Raw genomic sequence first — 15,210 nt, 5'->3', positions numbered from 1 at the left:
AAGTCTGATTAAGGGGGTACATTATTTAAACACGTCTTATCAAATTAAACAGTTAGTTTGGTAAGATATCTCACCTCTCTCTCCTGCCACCCTTACACATACACACATGCAAGCATTGTCACGCACACACACACACACACACACACCCACCATCACCCGTCCAGCCACTATGTATTTGCAGGGGTGTTAATATGGCCATTAAGGGTTTAATTTGGGTTGGCGACTCTGCTCTAGCTCTGTAATTCAAATCTCAAATAAACTCGCTTCCTGCAGCCATTCCTGCCTACCTACCCTATCCCTCTTCCTCTCTTCCCTCTCTCTCTCTCTCTCTTCCGGGAGGGTACAATGTAAATATAACTGATACCTACAGGCGGTGAGGAGGAACAGCCTTTGTATTGTGTGTGTTCAGGGCTTTTCTCTTTGCTTTGTCTTTCCTCCTGGCCAGAGGCTACACTTTAGTTTTTTGGTAAGAAACATTGATGTCACTTTTTTACTGAATCGAATTGTTGTTGCTGATAAGCCTACGGTATACCAACTCGATCATTCTTACTACTGTTAGGCGTGAGAAGATCCGCCACAGCTTTCACATAAGGGCATGTGCCACTGGACCATTTTAGGCTTTCTTATAGCCCAGGTCTAAGCCACATTTCACACCTTCATTTTGATCCTGAGCCCTGGACTTCGCTGACCCTGTTTAGTCCAGAGCAGGGTTACTGTAGCATAGCTCAGCTTGTGATATAGTAATGTGTTCTGCTTAACCTGCTAGGCTGAGAAGGGTTAAGCTAGCCCTGGGGCCAGTTTTAACCCTGAGTTAACCCCAAGGCCTATAGCAGTAAGTTATTTGACCTTTTGGTGGTGGATGAGCATCGCTCAATATCTTGATCTACACTCAATAGCTTTAGGCAGTTTGTCCATAGAGAGACGTATCAACACACCATATTTCTGAACAGATGGACAAACTTGATATATTTTTGGGAAATTGCACAAGCTTTAGGTCTTTCAGTCGTTCGCGTCATTGATGGACTAAAAAAAAAATGCCATGTTAGGGAATTGATTGCCTATTATAAAGACAGAGACAACTGATCGCTCTGCCAAATTAGACGAACTGAGATCGAAACAAAATAATTATAATTATGTCGCTCCCTTGCTCTTTCCATATAGAGAGGTCGTTGTAACCAGGAGACGCTACATTATTTCCTTTTCTCTCTCTTTCTCAGAGTGCTCTCTCGCTCGCTCAGCGCTCTCTCTCAAGGGAAAATGGTTGCTAATTGTCTTCAAATATGCATTGTGGCGGAGAATATTAGCAGACAACAGTCATTTTTGTTAACTCTCCCCAGCTATAAAACACATCTGCCAAGGAGTTGGCAGGTTTTTTTTTATCATAATGCTCATACTGTTTTCATTGTTTTGATTCCAAGTTCTCCCTGAGGTTTTCTACATTTCAGTCATTTAGCAGCCGCTCTTTCCCAAAGCAAATTACAGTTAGTGCATTCCATCATAAGATAGCTAGGTGAGGCAGCAACACGTCACAATTGTATCATGTACATTTTCCCTCAACAAAGTATTTATTAGAAAAGTGAGTACTAGTGGGGAAAGAGGGTGTCGGGGCACCGTGAGTTATTTAAGATGCTCTTCAAAGAGGAAGGGTTTCTGAAGTTTTCCCGGAGATGGGCAGGGACTCCACTTTTTGGACTTTAGGGGGAAGCTTGTTCCGGGACAGAGAAGAGCTTGGACTGGGCTGAGCGGGAGCTGCCCTCCCGTAGGGGTGGGAGGGCCAAGAGACCAGAGGTAGTGGGGATGGAGTGCTCTGGTTGGGGTGTAGGGTTTGAGCATAGCCTGAAGGTAAGGGGATGCAGTTCCCCTTGCTGCTCCGTAGCCAAGCACCAGGGTCTTGAAGATGATATGAGCTTCGTCTGGAAGCCAATGGAGGAGCGGTGTGACATGGAACTTAGAAGGGCTTATATGAAGAAGAGTCTCCATTAAAGGATGGGGAAGGGGGATACCTAGTCAGTTGCACAACTGAATGCATTCAACTGAAATGGGTCTTCAATCTGCCATTCTTCCCCTCTGAATCAGAGAGGTGTGGGAGGCTGCCTTAGTCAACGTCCATGTCCTCGGCACCCGGGCAGCAGTTGTTGTTGGGGGTTAACTGCCTTGCTCACGGGCATAATGGCAGATTGTTCCACATTGCCGGGTCGGAAATTCGAACCAACGATCTTTCGATTCCTGGCCCAACACTCTTAACCTCTGGGCTACCTGCAGCCCCCTTATTTGGCAATGTTTCTCAGTTCAATGTTTCTCAGAGAGCTGTCCTGTACCCGTGAGACATGTTCAGGATCTGATACCGCACGTGGTTATTCCTCAAATGAATATCACTAACCAGCTAAAATGAGATGGCTTCTATCAGATGGGAGCATAGCTAAGTGAATGATCTGTTATGTATGCACACACGGGGTGGAGCGTCACATCTTTGAAGAAGTAGCGATGGCTGGAGGGATAGATGAAATAATAAGGCCTGGCTAGCGCCACACACAGGCTGAGGGTCACCTTTCGAAGAAGTCGAGATGGATGGACGGAGAGATGGAGAGAAGAAGAGGGGGGAGTAGGCCTTGTGTCTGTTTCAAGGGCCGGAGGTGTGGTTCACGTGGGACCAGACCCTGTGTCTCTCCTCCTCACCACCTGTTGAGACGACCCCTCTGTGTTATACGTACACTCACGTGCACGTGTTAGTCTCTACATGTGCCTGCTTCACACTAACACACCCATTATCATGAGGGCAGATATACAGTATGTGCCAAAAAGGCCTGTTAATACTGTGAGTTAGGTAGCACAGAGACACAAGATTACAAGGGGAGGAAATAGACAAAGTGTGTGTGAGAGATTGAACAAATCCATTCAGGGTTGCAGCCTCTCTCTGATCTGACAGACTGCATTGCCGTGCTCAGCCAGTTCACTGCTGTCATTCCTTACATCTTTTGACATTTTCAATTATGTCTTTCACACAAGGCTGGCCGCTTGTTTTTTCTCTCTCTCTTCTCCTATCACACTCCTCCGCTCTGTCTCTTTTTTTTTCTCTCTTCCGTCTTCGCCTCCATTCCATTTCCTTTGTAACTGTGTGTGTGTGTGTGTGTGTGTGTGTGTGTGTGTCAGCCATTTAGATATGTGGGGGTCAGTTCACCCAGGGATCCTATTACTCCACTGCCCTGTGGCAAAGCGAGGGATGGGGAGGAGGCACGGAAGGAAGGGGGGCTGTGGCGGAGTGAGGAAGGGGGGCTGTGGCGGAGTGAGGGAGGGGGGCTGTGGCGGAGCGAGGGAGGGGGGCTGTGGCGGAGCGAGGGGGGTTGTGGCGGAGGGAGGTAGGGGGGCTGTGGCGGAGCGAGGGAGGGATGGGGATGATTGTGGCAGAGTGAGGGATGGGGAGGGAGGGGGCTGTGGCCAAGGGGGGCTGTGGCGGAGGGGGAGGAGAGAGGGGGGCTGTGGAGGAGGAGAGAAGTGGGTGTTGTCAGATATGTCAAGGGCTCTGTTCAATTTATATGGTGATCCTAAGGGGATCTCACAGGGCTATGTGAGAGTGGGTGTGCCAGTCTGTCTGATACCTGTTTTTCTTCCCATTCAATACATGATGTCCACTAGACAAGACAATGGTTAAAGGGCTTGGTTCATTGTAAAGTATGGGGATGGTTCTCTTTAAAAAAAAGTGTTTTATTGACAGTGATTGGTTGAATGAGGGGGAGATGGATAGAGGGGTACCACTGCAGAAGGAATTTGATCCTACACAGGCAGGGGATCGTAGGCTACATGCGACGTAGATGGCTTCAACTGCAAGACCCACCCACAGGCACAAGGATATCGCTTTTTCAGGATTTCATTATGGTAATGGTTTCACATCGTAACTGATTCCGGGGAAACCCCTCTCTGGCAGAGTGACGTAATAATAGTATGCAGTATTCGTAATGACTTCAGCATAATCAGCATGTTTAGCATCGTTATGGAACACGCTGCCTTTCCCCCACCCTCCGCCTCCTTCATCGCCACAACCTCCGTGCCTACTCATGCCTTACAGCCATGGTTTTTGGTTAATGACATGAGCGGGTTGCCAGGTTCCACACCCTTTACCCCCCTCCTACTGAATCTTGACCCTGACCCTCTCCAGGACCGTGAAGGGTGGACATGTAGACCTGGCAACCCACTGGGGCCGATGTAGATGAACAAGAAAAACGGGAGTCGTCAAGGAGGGCTTGATTAACGAGCATTTAATTGAATCCGTGATTCCCGTCTCGCCGGTCCACTCCACATGGCTCCTCCTGAGCAGCTTATTATTTTTAACAAGTCTGGGATCTCCCCTCCATTTCTTCTCCCTTTCCTTCTCTTTTCTACGGGCCCTTATCAGTGTCAGAGGCCCCAGACTGGGAATGAATGGAAGGAACGCCAATGATTAATGGAGATTTAAGACCTGTGGAATACGTCTAATCACTCTCGCTCTACCCCCCCTCCCACACTCTTTCTCTCTCCTTCTCGTTCTTACTGTTTCTCACCCGCTTTACTTCTCTGTCTCTCGCTCTCTCTTTTCCGTTTCTCTCTCTCTCTCTCTCTCTCTCTCTCTCTCTCTCCCCCCTCTCCCTCTCCCTCTCCGTCCCTCCCTCTACGTTCATTATGGGCCGCTTGCCGCCGTCAGGAAATTACACCATAGCCAATTACAGTGTTGAGATTTTAGCCCGGAAGATACTTATCTTACACTGCCAGATTCCTCTGTGTGCGTACGCCTGTGTTTGAGCGGTTAAGAGCAATTCGCTGGGTCTCATTTCGTACGGCTGAGCAATGGCATGGCTTTCTATTTTCTTGTATCATGCTGTATACAGATACTAAGACAGTGACTTTAGTTCAAGTTGTTTCAGGCAGCAACCTGTGAGAGAGGAGGCTCTTTGCCCGTTGACCTAACCATGAGAGTGTGCGGGCAATTACTCAATCTGCACACCCCTAGATGGTGATGGGGAATGTATTAACAAAATGCAATAGAGGCAAATGTGATACATTTGCTGATAATTGGACATTGCGGCAGAGAGAGAAAAGCTTTGCGGTAAGACAGAACACAATAGGAAACATTTAATTGACAGTGATTACTAAGAGCCCCCATCATTATCTTAGCTAACTGAAAAACCAAAGGTGTGCGTGTGTGTGTGCGTGACAGACCGTAAAGGTAAAACGACTCCCTCACTGTGCTTATTACTCTCGCAGGCTTAAACTCCTTCCTAGATTGACACATTGCCACTTTAACACACTCTAGAGTGCCTTTGGCAGGCGGCTGCGAGTGTCATTCATCTGGAAGACTTTTTTACATTTTATTTCACACAAGATTGAGAGGAGGTACGGAGGGCCTCCTTTTCTCTGAGAGGTATTGCCTCCCTTATTGCTGTTGAAAACCCCCGTCAAGTGCCAAGCTAGGCTGATTTATGTGTCTGATTCCTCCACCTCCAGTTCTTTCATTAGCTTTACAATATTCCCATTGTTCAGACGCCACTGTTATCACCTGAACCCAGACCTGTCGGGCCACCCGCCTCGGCCGGGTGAGGAACCATCAAACAGGGAAGGGATGATGGGAGATGTCCATCTAAGCCTTGACTTTATTGCCTCAGAATGAGGGTGTGTGTAATGTCTCGTAGGGTGTTGGGGTTAACTGTATGGAGATAGGAGGGAGGGAGGTGTGAAGGGAGGAGGAGGAGATGGGAGATGTCCATCTTAACCTCACTGGACTTTATTGCCTTCAAAAAGGTGGGCAGGACGGTGTCTATGGGGTCTTTCAAGGTGCTGGGGTTGAGCCTATTGAGAGAGGGTGGTAGTAGAGTGTGCCCCCTGACCTAATGTTAGGTCTTTATTGAGGAAAGTCAAGATGGAGGAGCCTGTCTAATGAGAATTAGCCAGGGTGATTTGAAGTGATTGAGATCAATACACGTTGTCATGATGTGGCGGTAATAAGAATGCAGATGCCCATTGGGTTATCGGTTGGATCCCATTGGATTATCAGTTGGTTGGTGGAATATGAATTTTCGCCATACAAATAACGGTTTATTTTTAGTCTATTGTGTGTCTGTTTTCTGATGCGTATTTCAAGTCAAATTTGTGACATATTTTGCAGATGTTATTGCGGGCGATGTGAAATGCTTACGTTCCTAGCTCAGTGCAGTAATACCTCACAATACAAAATAATACATGTAAATCCCCAAAATTAAATGTTTAAGAAATATAGAAATACTAGAATGAGCAATGTCAGAGTCCAGAATATACAGTATATCTCCGGAATTTATATTTGGGGAGTTTCTCCCATTCTTCTCTGCAGATCCTCTCAAGCTCTGTCAGATTGGATGGGGAGCTTGGCTGCACAGCTATTTTCAGGTCTCTCCAGAGATGTTAGATCGGGTTCAAGTCCGGGCTCTGGCTGGGCCACTCAAGGACAGTCAGAAACTGATGGTGTGTGTATAGACATTATGGACAGTATTTTTAAGGGACCAGCTGCTGCCCTGGCATATGGTTGTCCAGATGTCCTCTGTATTCGCTCAAAAACATGCTTCATTATTGGAAAAATACATTTTCTTTATACTTTCAATCAGTTTTATTCCTGTTAAATATATTTTTGATATGCACCTTTAAGAAGAGGGAGATGAGAAAAACATGAGGCTGAGAGAAGAGGGGACCCCAGTATTGCAGGAATAGCATCACCTGCCTTCCTTCAACTCTGCCAAAGATAGAGGATGTGTCCCAAAAGCCCCCCTATTCCCTTTATAGTGTACTACTTTGAACTAGAGCCCTGTGGGTCATGGTCAAAAGTAGTGCACTAAATAGGGGAAATGGTGCCATTTGGGAAAGAGCAAAAGCGAGGGGAGAAGTTTTAATATCTCTAAATCAGCCGCTCGATATTGAAAGTGTCACCTAATTGAAAATGATTTAGGACACTCAGCGCCTCGGCAATCACATATAAATTCCCTCCGACACCCCTTCCAAAGTCTCTCTATTCCTACTTTATGACTCATTTGCATGGAGGGCCTTGGAGAGTATAAACCATGCAAATGATATGGGGCTGCTGTGCAAGGTGATTTCTCCATCCCTCACTTTCTCCATCCATCCCTCTCTCGCTCTGTCGTCGTCAATCCCACCCCCATAGCCTCAGGAGAAATGCATTCCATTCTGCTCGGCCGCCTTTGTCCAGAAATTAGTTTCTCTTGTTGCTGCCCTACTCACTGTATGTTATTGCTCTCCAATTGGCATGGGTTGGACAGGGGAAAGTCAGAAAACACAAGATGCCACGGCATGAATAGCCACTGAATACCAGTCAGTCATGTAAGATTTCTGAGCCCAGTATCAGACTGTTTGTCATAGGATTAATAGAGGTGGCCATTAGCTAGGTTTCCATCCAATTGGTGACAGATTTTCATGCAAATATTCTAAAAGCTGCAAAAAGAAAATACTGTAGTTGCATTTTCCCACCAGTGGTGTTTCCACTTGTTGCGGATAAGAATCAGTGAGTGATGAAGTAGTGTACACAGTGTACTTAAAGATGCACTATGCAGAAATCACGCTGCCTTTTCCTTGTTACTAAAATTCTAATTGTTCACCTAATTTCATTTTGTGACAAAAAAAAGCAAGTATAGTGGAAATAATCATTATACAATCTAAACCGCTGTGAAATATATTTTCCCATACAGTAACCAAAAATATTGTATTTTCAGCTGCTTGGAGTTGGTGTACACAACCGTAAAAAGTAAAAGATACAAAAACTCAACTTAAAAATGGGATGCATAGAAATAGCGTACATAGAACACATCTACTGCTTCTTAGACTTGCTTTCATTGAAAATGACAGATCTGTAACTAACATTTTTATGTGCATTTTGTCAGGTTGCCAAAAAGTTAGATTTTGCAGCTTAAAGTTTTCATGTGCCAATTTTTTTCCCCAAAGTTCAATGTGTTTCCATCACAATTTCAACTCTAACGACAGTTTTTTTTTTCACAAACTGTTGCATTAAATAGCCAATGTGGCTAATCTGATATTTGCACGTGTGCTCTGGCCAACAGCTCGCAAATACAGTGCGGGTAGGCTAGTCTACATGATGAGGTTATTATGGATGAAAGCGAGAATATTTGTCAAACTGCAGTTAAGCATTGATCATCATGTCACCAGAATAAGACCTTTGATTTGTATTGGAGCATCAAGTTCAACACCGTGCGCATTCACCACCGCATGAAGTTCATCATTTCGTCTGTAGCCTAATAAACCGCGTGGTTTCCCGAGTCGTAGTGGGAGGACCACACCATATCGTTGGCTGACTCCCAAGTTTACTTCGATATGATGGTTATTTTATCAATATTTCCGCATAAAGGCGTTTCCGTCACAATTTCTCTCAGATTTAATTATACCCAAAAAGTTCCCGCCATGTCGAACGAACAAGTTTGTTGGCATTTATAAAATTGTACTGAATCTTCCTGTTTCCATCACAACTGTCGTGACCAAAGGAGTACAATATGAAGATGGGCATCAACTGCTTCTGCAAATAGAAATCTCCGATCACACTTTTAGACCATGTCGTGGTGACATTGGCTAGCTAAGCTAATGTGCAGAAACACGTCATCGGTCTAACGGTCGTCTCACTGTCAAATCAAAAGTACTCCATCCATATACTTTTTTATTTTATTTTTTAAACGTGTCAGTTTGTCACTAATACGAGGTTGGAGTAATAACATGTTCAGCTACTTAAGACATTGGCTCGCATACGGGTTGTGCCTTTAGATTTCGAGACAATTAACGACTAAGGAAGAATTATTTACTTCTCTCATTGACTTCTCAAACCCCAAACCCCGGCCTGGTCTGTTTCGCAAGCATTCCAGGAAGTCTCGCAATGTTGCGCATCTGGGTTGAGAAACTCTGTGGTACGACCTTACATAAAAACTGTGGATGGAAATGAAGTTAATGTAATACAATGTATTCTATTCGCGTGCTTTCTAACACACTATTCTTGTGCTCAGAACAAGACACTTCTTAATCAACCACGAACGTCCTTCCTTCACTACAAACGGGCTTAGTTGACTGAGGGCCAAAGCCTGTGTGGGCTTACTGGGCTAGTAACATCCTCCACTGAGCGTTCCTTTCCCTTTCAATACTGTCATCTCTACAGTTCTACATTCAGATGGCTAAATAGACTCCTGGAAGGAGATGAAAAGTACATCTTCGTCTCCCTCTAGAGATTTTAGTTGACCCTGGAAGAGGATGAAAATAACTGAAAGCATCCTAGAATAGATGAAGAGAGAGCTATTAGACCTACCTGAACGTCTTCCCTTCCCTTCCTCTCAGTGGAGTATAAAAACTGGGGATGAGCTCCAAAAGGCCAAAAGTACACGGTCGCTCATTATGGATGAAATAAAACTTTTGACTTGAAAGTCCTCTTTGGTCTCTAGAGAGGGAGAGAGTTGAGGGGATGAGAGTGAGAGAGAAAAATAGATAGTTGGAGAGACACAATCAATAACAATCGGTTGTATTCCTTTCCAAATTGGACCAATGTTACAAAGTGAAATATTACTATGACCACTGGTGCTGCTGTTATCATTGAAGTGTGTATGGAAAGTGGCAGGAGAGAATATCGATTCACTCGTCAAATGCTGTTTGGTCTGTCCTTGTTGAAACGGGGCTCATCCCACTGGGTACAATTTGTGGGAAAACATCTAGGCCCTCTCTATTTTTCTGGGTCTTTGGTTATGGTTCATTCGCCAGATAGTTTTTGTGTGTGTGTGTGTGCTTTCAAGTTTAATTGTGTGTGTATGTGCGTGTACAGACTGAGTGCTGCTGCAGTCTCAAGTGTTGCCCAGGGAGTGTTCAGTAGTAACAGCCCTGTTTGTCTTCCAGTGCAGCTCAAACAATGCCTCCCCACGGGCCTCCTCTCAGGGCTAATTGAGAGACTACATAGAGAGGGCTGATAGAGCCACGCTCACACAGGCTCAATTACACAGAGGGAGACACTGACACACACACACACACACACACTCACACAGACACACACTTACATAACCTCACACTATAATCACACCTTTGGAGATGACTGCACTTGATACGACATCAGTGGGTACTCAGGTGTTGGGGTAACCAAATAGTCGATGCATTGTTTGGTGTCGCTGTACCTTCTCCTTCTTCAGTCTGACGAAGGCACTATATATCTGTGCCTTGGGGAAGTGAGCGGATCTGATGTCTTGTGTGTGCATGATGTGTGTGCCGGTTGGCATGCTTTTGTGTGTGCGTGTGTGTGTGTGTGTGTGCGCGCGCGTGTGTGGGTGTGTGCGAGCGCTCTCACTATACAGTATATCTCTATCCTCAGCACTCCATAGCCATTAGTCTTGAGGAGAGCTAGTCTACTATCAGGAGAATAACTGGTAGAAACAAGTGGATTAGGACTCATAACAAGGACAGGCAATAACCTCTGATGGATGACAGTGTTCATATTGAAGCCGTTAGGATCCATGGCTTTTATTTTCTTCCTTTCGCTGCCGTTGTGTGACTGTGTGTGTGTGTGTGTGTGTGTGTGTGTGTGTGTGTGACTTTTACATTACAGTAATAGCATTCCATCCGTTTTGATACTGCTCTGCTCTATGGGATCCAGACTCCTCCTCCTAAAGCAGAGAGGACCGGTCTGGAAATGTCAAGAAATATTTCCTACCTCCAGTGCATTCTGCATTATTGAAAGACACGCGCACGCGCACGCACACGCACAAACACACATGCCGCTAGAACAGACTTGTCGTCGAGGTTTCATTGCTTCAGACTTCGCTTCGGAACAATGGCGCCCCGAAAGAAAGACTGTTTAATCAATGGGGCCTTTTTACAAGCCATTTAAGGGGGAAAAAGCCTGTCCTTTTCACGGGCGACACCCGTGTCAATGCTTCCTGTGTTTCAAAGGTGCTTCAGGGCCATTTACGACCTTGTGGCACAGTAGTGTAGCTCTTTGATTAAAACCGCTTCAGTTGAAAAAGGAGCGGGAGCTGTGACACTCCACTGTTAAGTGAATATGGAAATGACCTCCCTGGATTTGTCATTTGCACCCACCACTATAGCACAACGCACGCCAAACAGAGTGTGTGTGTGTGTGTGTGTGTGTGTGTGTGTGTGTGTGTGTGTGTGTGTGTGTGTGTGTGTGTGTGTGTGTGTGTGTGTGTGTGTGTGTGTGTGTGTGTGTGTGCGCGAGCGAGCGCATTCAGTGTATATGAATAGCCTATGTGTGTGCGCAGAGATGGGAGGGAGAAAAGAGGGGGAGCGATGGGATGATGAGCCCTGTGGAGTGGCTTCGCTCTGATTCAAGTGTCCTGTTTTGATTAATTAATCGTCCTCCACAGGCTGGGGCTGGCCCCCCTAACGCACTGCCTCTCCTTATCTCTCAGCTCATCAGGAGAACAGTTAATACCTACATGCTACTGCATGGATAACACACTGAAGCCTGGGCTCATATATACACACACACACACACACACACACACACACACACACACATATTAAGACACACACAACTACATACACCTATACACACATACTGCACAGGCACATACAAATTCTGTACACACCACAGATACAAATTCTGTACACATACATACACAAATTCTGTACACACACATACACATTCTGCACACGCACACCACAAACCAACCCGTCAATAACACAAAATGCATCTCTGCATGTCTGTAGGTGCAGTAGGTGAGCTAACTCATTAGCATGTGTGCTTTGTAACGTGTCATTGGCACTCGGATGAACAGCGTCCTCATAAAGAGAGCTGCTCATTAACCCCAACAAAACTATTGTCATGCAGTAATGGGCCTAATTGTTAAGTTTGTCATCTTGTTTCTTTCTTGTGTATTAAAAATATATTAATATGGCTTGGTGTCATTAATCAAATAATTGTCTAGCTTAAATTGGTGGGAGTCTTATTTGGAGAGATACTGTAAGATATAATTATTGTATTGGATAGTTAATTAGCTGCTGTTGATAAGCATCATAATTTGAATGGATGCTTCATTGGTTGTCACTGTTGGTTTACAGAAGTGTCATTTCAGTACACAACTTAACACTACCATAGAGTTCTTTTTGTAATTGTGTAAAACCATTTACTGGTTTTAGATCACAACAGAATCACAACAAAATATAAGTACATATTGTAAAAAATAGTAAAAAAAAGAAAAACCCTGGAATGGGTAGGTGTGTCAACTTTTGACGTGTGTGTGTGTGTGTGTATACACAGTACCAGTCAAATGTTTGGACACCTTCTCATTCCAGGGTTTTTCTGTATTTTTACTATTTTCTACATTGTAGAATAATAGTGAAGACATCGAAACTATGAAATAACACATGGAATCATGAAGTAACCAAAAGAGTGTTAAACAAATCAAAGTAGCCACCCTTTGCCTCAAAGACAGCTTTGCACACTCTTGGCATTCTCTCAACCAGGTGTGCCTTGGCATTCTCTCAACCAGGTGTGCCTGGCATTCTCTCAATTAACAGGTGTGCCTTGGCATTCTCTCAATTAACAGGTGTGCCTTGTTAAAAGTTCATTTGTAGAATTTCTTTCCTTCTTAACGCATTTGAGCCAATCAGTTTTGATGTGACAAGGTAGGGGTGGTGTAAAGAAGATAGCCCTATTTGGTAAAAGACCAAGTCCATATTATGGCAAGAACAGCTCAAATAAGCAAAGAGAAACGACAGTGTCACGACTTCCGCCGAAGTCGGCCCCTCTCCTTGTTCGTTCGGCGTCACCGGCTTTCTAGCCATCGCCGCTCCATTTTTCATGTATCCATTTGTTTTGTCTTGTTCCCTGCACACCTGGTTTTCATTCCCCAATCAATCTACATATATTTATTCCTCTGTTCCCCATCATGTCTTTGTGTAAGATTGTTTGTGTTACGTGTGTATTGTTGATGTGCCAGACTGGCTTGTTTTTTCAGTGTTATTTTTCACGAAGATGTTTATTGTTAAACATAATTCTTGTGACTCTTTTGCGCATTTTGCACTTTCGACTAAATAAAGTGTGCGCCTGTTCACAAATCTCTGCTCTCAGTACGCACACACTTGACAGACAGTCCATCATTACTTTAAGACATGAAGGTCAGTCAATCTGGAAAATGTCAAGAACTTTGAACTTTTCTTCAAGTGTGGTCGCAAAAACCAAGTGCTATGATGAAACTTGCTCTCATGAAGACCACCACAGGAAAGGAAGACCCAGAGTAACCTCTGCTGCAGAGGATAAGTTCATTAGAGTTAACTGCACCTCAGATTGCAGCCCAAATAAATGCTTCAGAGTTAAAGTAACAGACACATCTCAACATCGGCTGTTCAGAGGAGAATCAGGTCTTCATGGTTGAATTACTGCAAAGAAACCACTAGTAAAGGACAATAAGAAGAGACTTGCTTAGGCCAAGAAATAAGAGCAATGGACATTCGACTGGTGGAAATCTGTCCTTTGGTCTGATAATTCAAAATTTGAGATTTTTGGTTCCAACAGCCGTGTCTTTGTGAGACGCAGAGTAGGTGAATGGATGATCTCCGCATGTGTGGTTCCCACCGTGAAGCATGGAGGAGGAGGTGTGGGGGTGCTTTGCTGGTGACACTGTCAGTGATGTATTAAGAATTCAACAGCACATTTAACCAGCATGGCTACCACAGTATTCTGCAGCGATACGCCATCCCATCTGGTTTGCACTTAGTCCCACTATCATTTGTTTTTCCACGGGACAATGACCCAAAACACACCTCCAGGCTGAGTAAGGGCTATTTGACCAAGAAGGAGAGTGATGGAGTGCTGCATCAGATGACCTGGTCTCCCCAATCACCTGACCTTAAACCAATATTGGGATGGTTTGGGATGAGTTTGACCCCAGAGTGAAGGAAAATCAGCCAACAAGTGCTCAGCATACAGTATGTGGGAACTCCTTCAAGTGTTGGAAAAGCATTCCAGCATTGAAGCTGGTTGAGAGAATGCCAAGAGTGTGCAATGCTGTCATCAAGGCAAACAGTGGCTACATTGAAGAATCTCGAATATATATATATATATATATATATATTTATTTTTTTAAATTTTATTTATTTGTTTAACACTTTTTTGGTTACTACATGATTCCATATGTGTTATTTTATATTTATTTCATTTGAAGTCTTCACTATTATTCTAAAATGTAGAAAATAGTAAAAATACAGAAAAACCCTGGAATGAGAAGGTGTCCAAACTTTTGACTGGTACTGTACACACGCAGACACACACACACACAAATGCTGTGTTTATTTATATATATATATATTGCAAAAGCAAGGTCTTTGTTTGCCATTTGATTGGGCAGTGGACATGTATCTGCATTGTTATTGTTTTCATTTATGTACTTGTTGGTTAAATCTCATATGCGTAGTGTTGGCTCCCTATCTGCATTGCGTTTTCACCGTCTTTGCATGCATAACACACCCACACGCAGACACACACCCACTCATGCATGCAAATAGTCATTTGGTGTCGTGTTCTGTGAGTTATCATTTCCATACTATAGATTTCAATAATTGTTTGTTTCCAATTGCTTATTTGTGGTGCCAGCGGTTTAAGCCAGTTTTCTAGTAATCTGTTTAAGTGCAGTTATTCTCAGAATGCTGAAGAGGATTCAAGGAGCGGTGCATGAGGGGTTTGAGGACTGGGCAGGAATATAATATATGGGTGTGGTTAGCCCTGCTCTCCCATCTGTTACACTAGCAACTTGGTGTGATGTCACAGATGTATTTTGACTGTATTATAGGGTTTATGAGAAGTATTCCCTCCAGAGTAGAGTGTTGATTGTTTCTGATGTTTTTCTAGATATTTCCTCCCAGTCCTCTTGGGTTATCAGTAAATACAGCTCATCTTCCCAATTGGTTACCGCTATAATAGTCTCATCTTTTGTTTCTTTCTTCGATAATTCTGTATACTGTATGTGCCCCGGCACATTCTTGGCATTTACATTGTTATATGCCTTTGATATATCTAATTGAAAGGATGTTTATCATGAAGCGTTTTTATTAGGTCCCACTGCTTTTGGGGGAGAGAATCTGCAATAGGCTAAGTAGCAATCATAAAAGCACTCAAAGCTGCATCCATTTTCCAATATGAATCCACAAAAACAAATAAGAATAGCTGATAAACAGCAGGGAGGCCAGGTACATCATTGCGCATGAAAG

Source organism: Oncorhynchus tshawytscha, linkage group LG32, assembly GCF_018296145.1.
Source record: "Oncorhynchus tshawytscha isolate Ot180627B linkage group LG32, Otsh_v2.0, whole genome shotgun sequence".
NCBI lineage: Eukaryota > Metazoa > Chordata > Actinopteri > Salmoniformes > Salmonidae > Oncorhynchus > Oncorhynchus tshawytscha.
Note: the sequence above shows the minus strand (reverse complement) of the source record.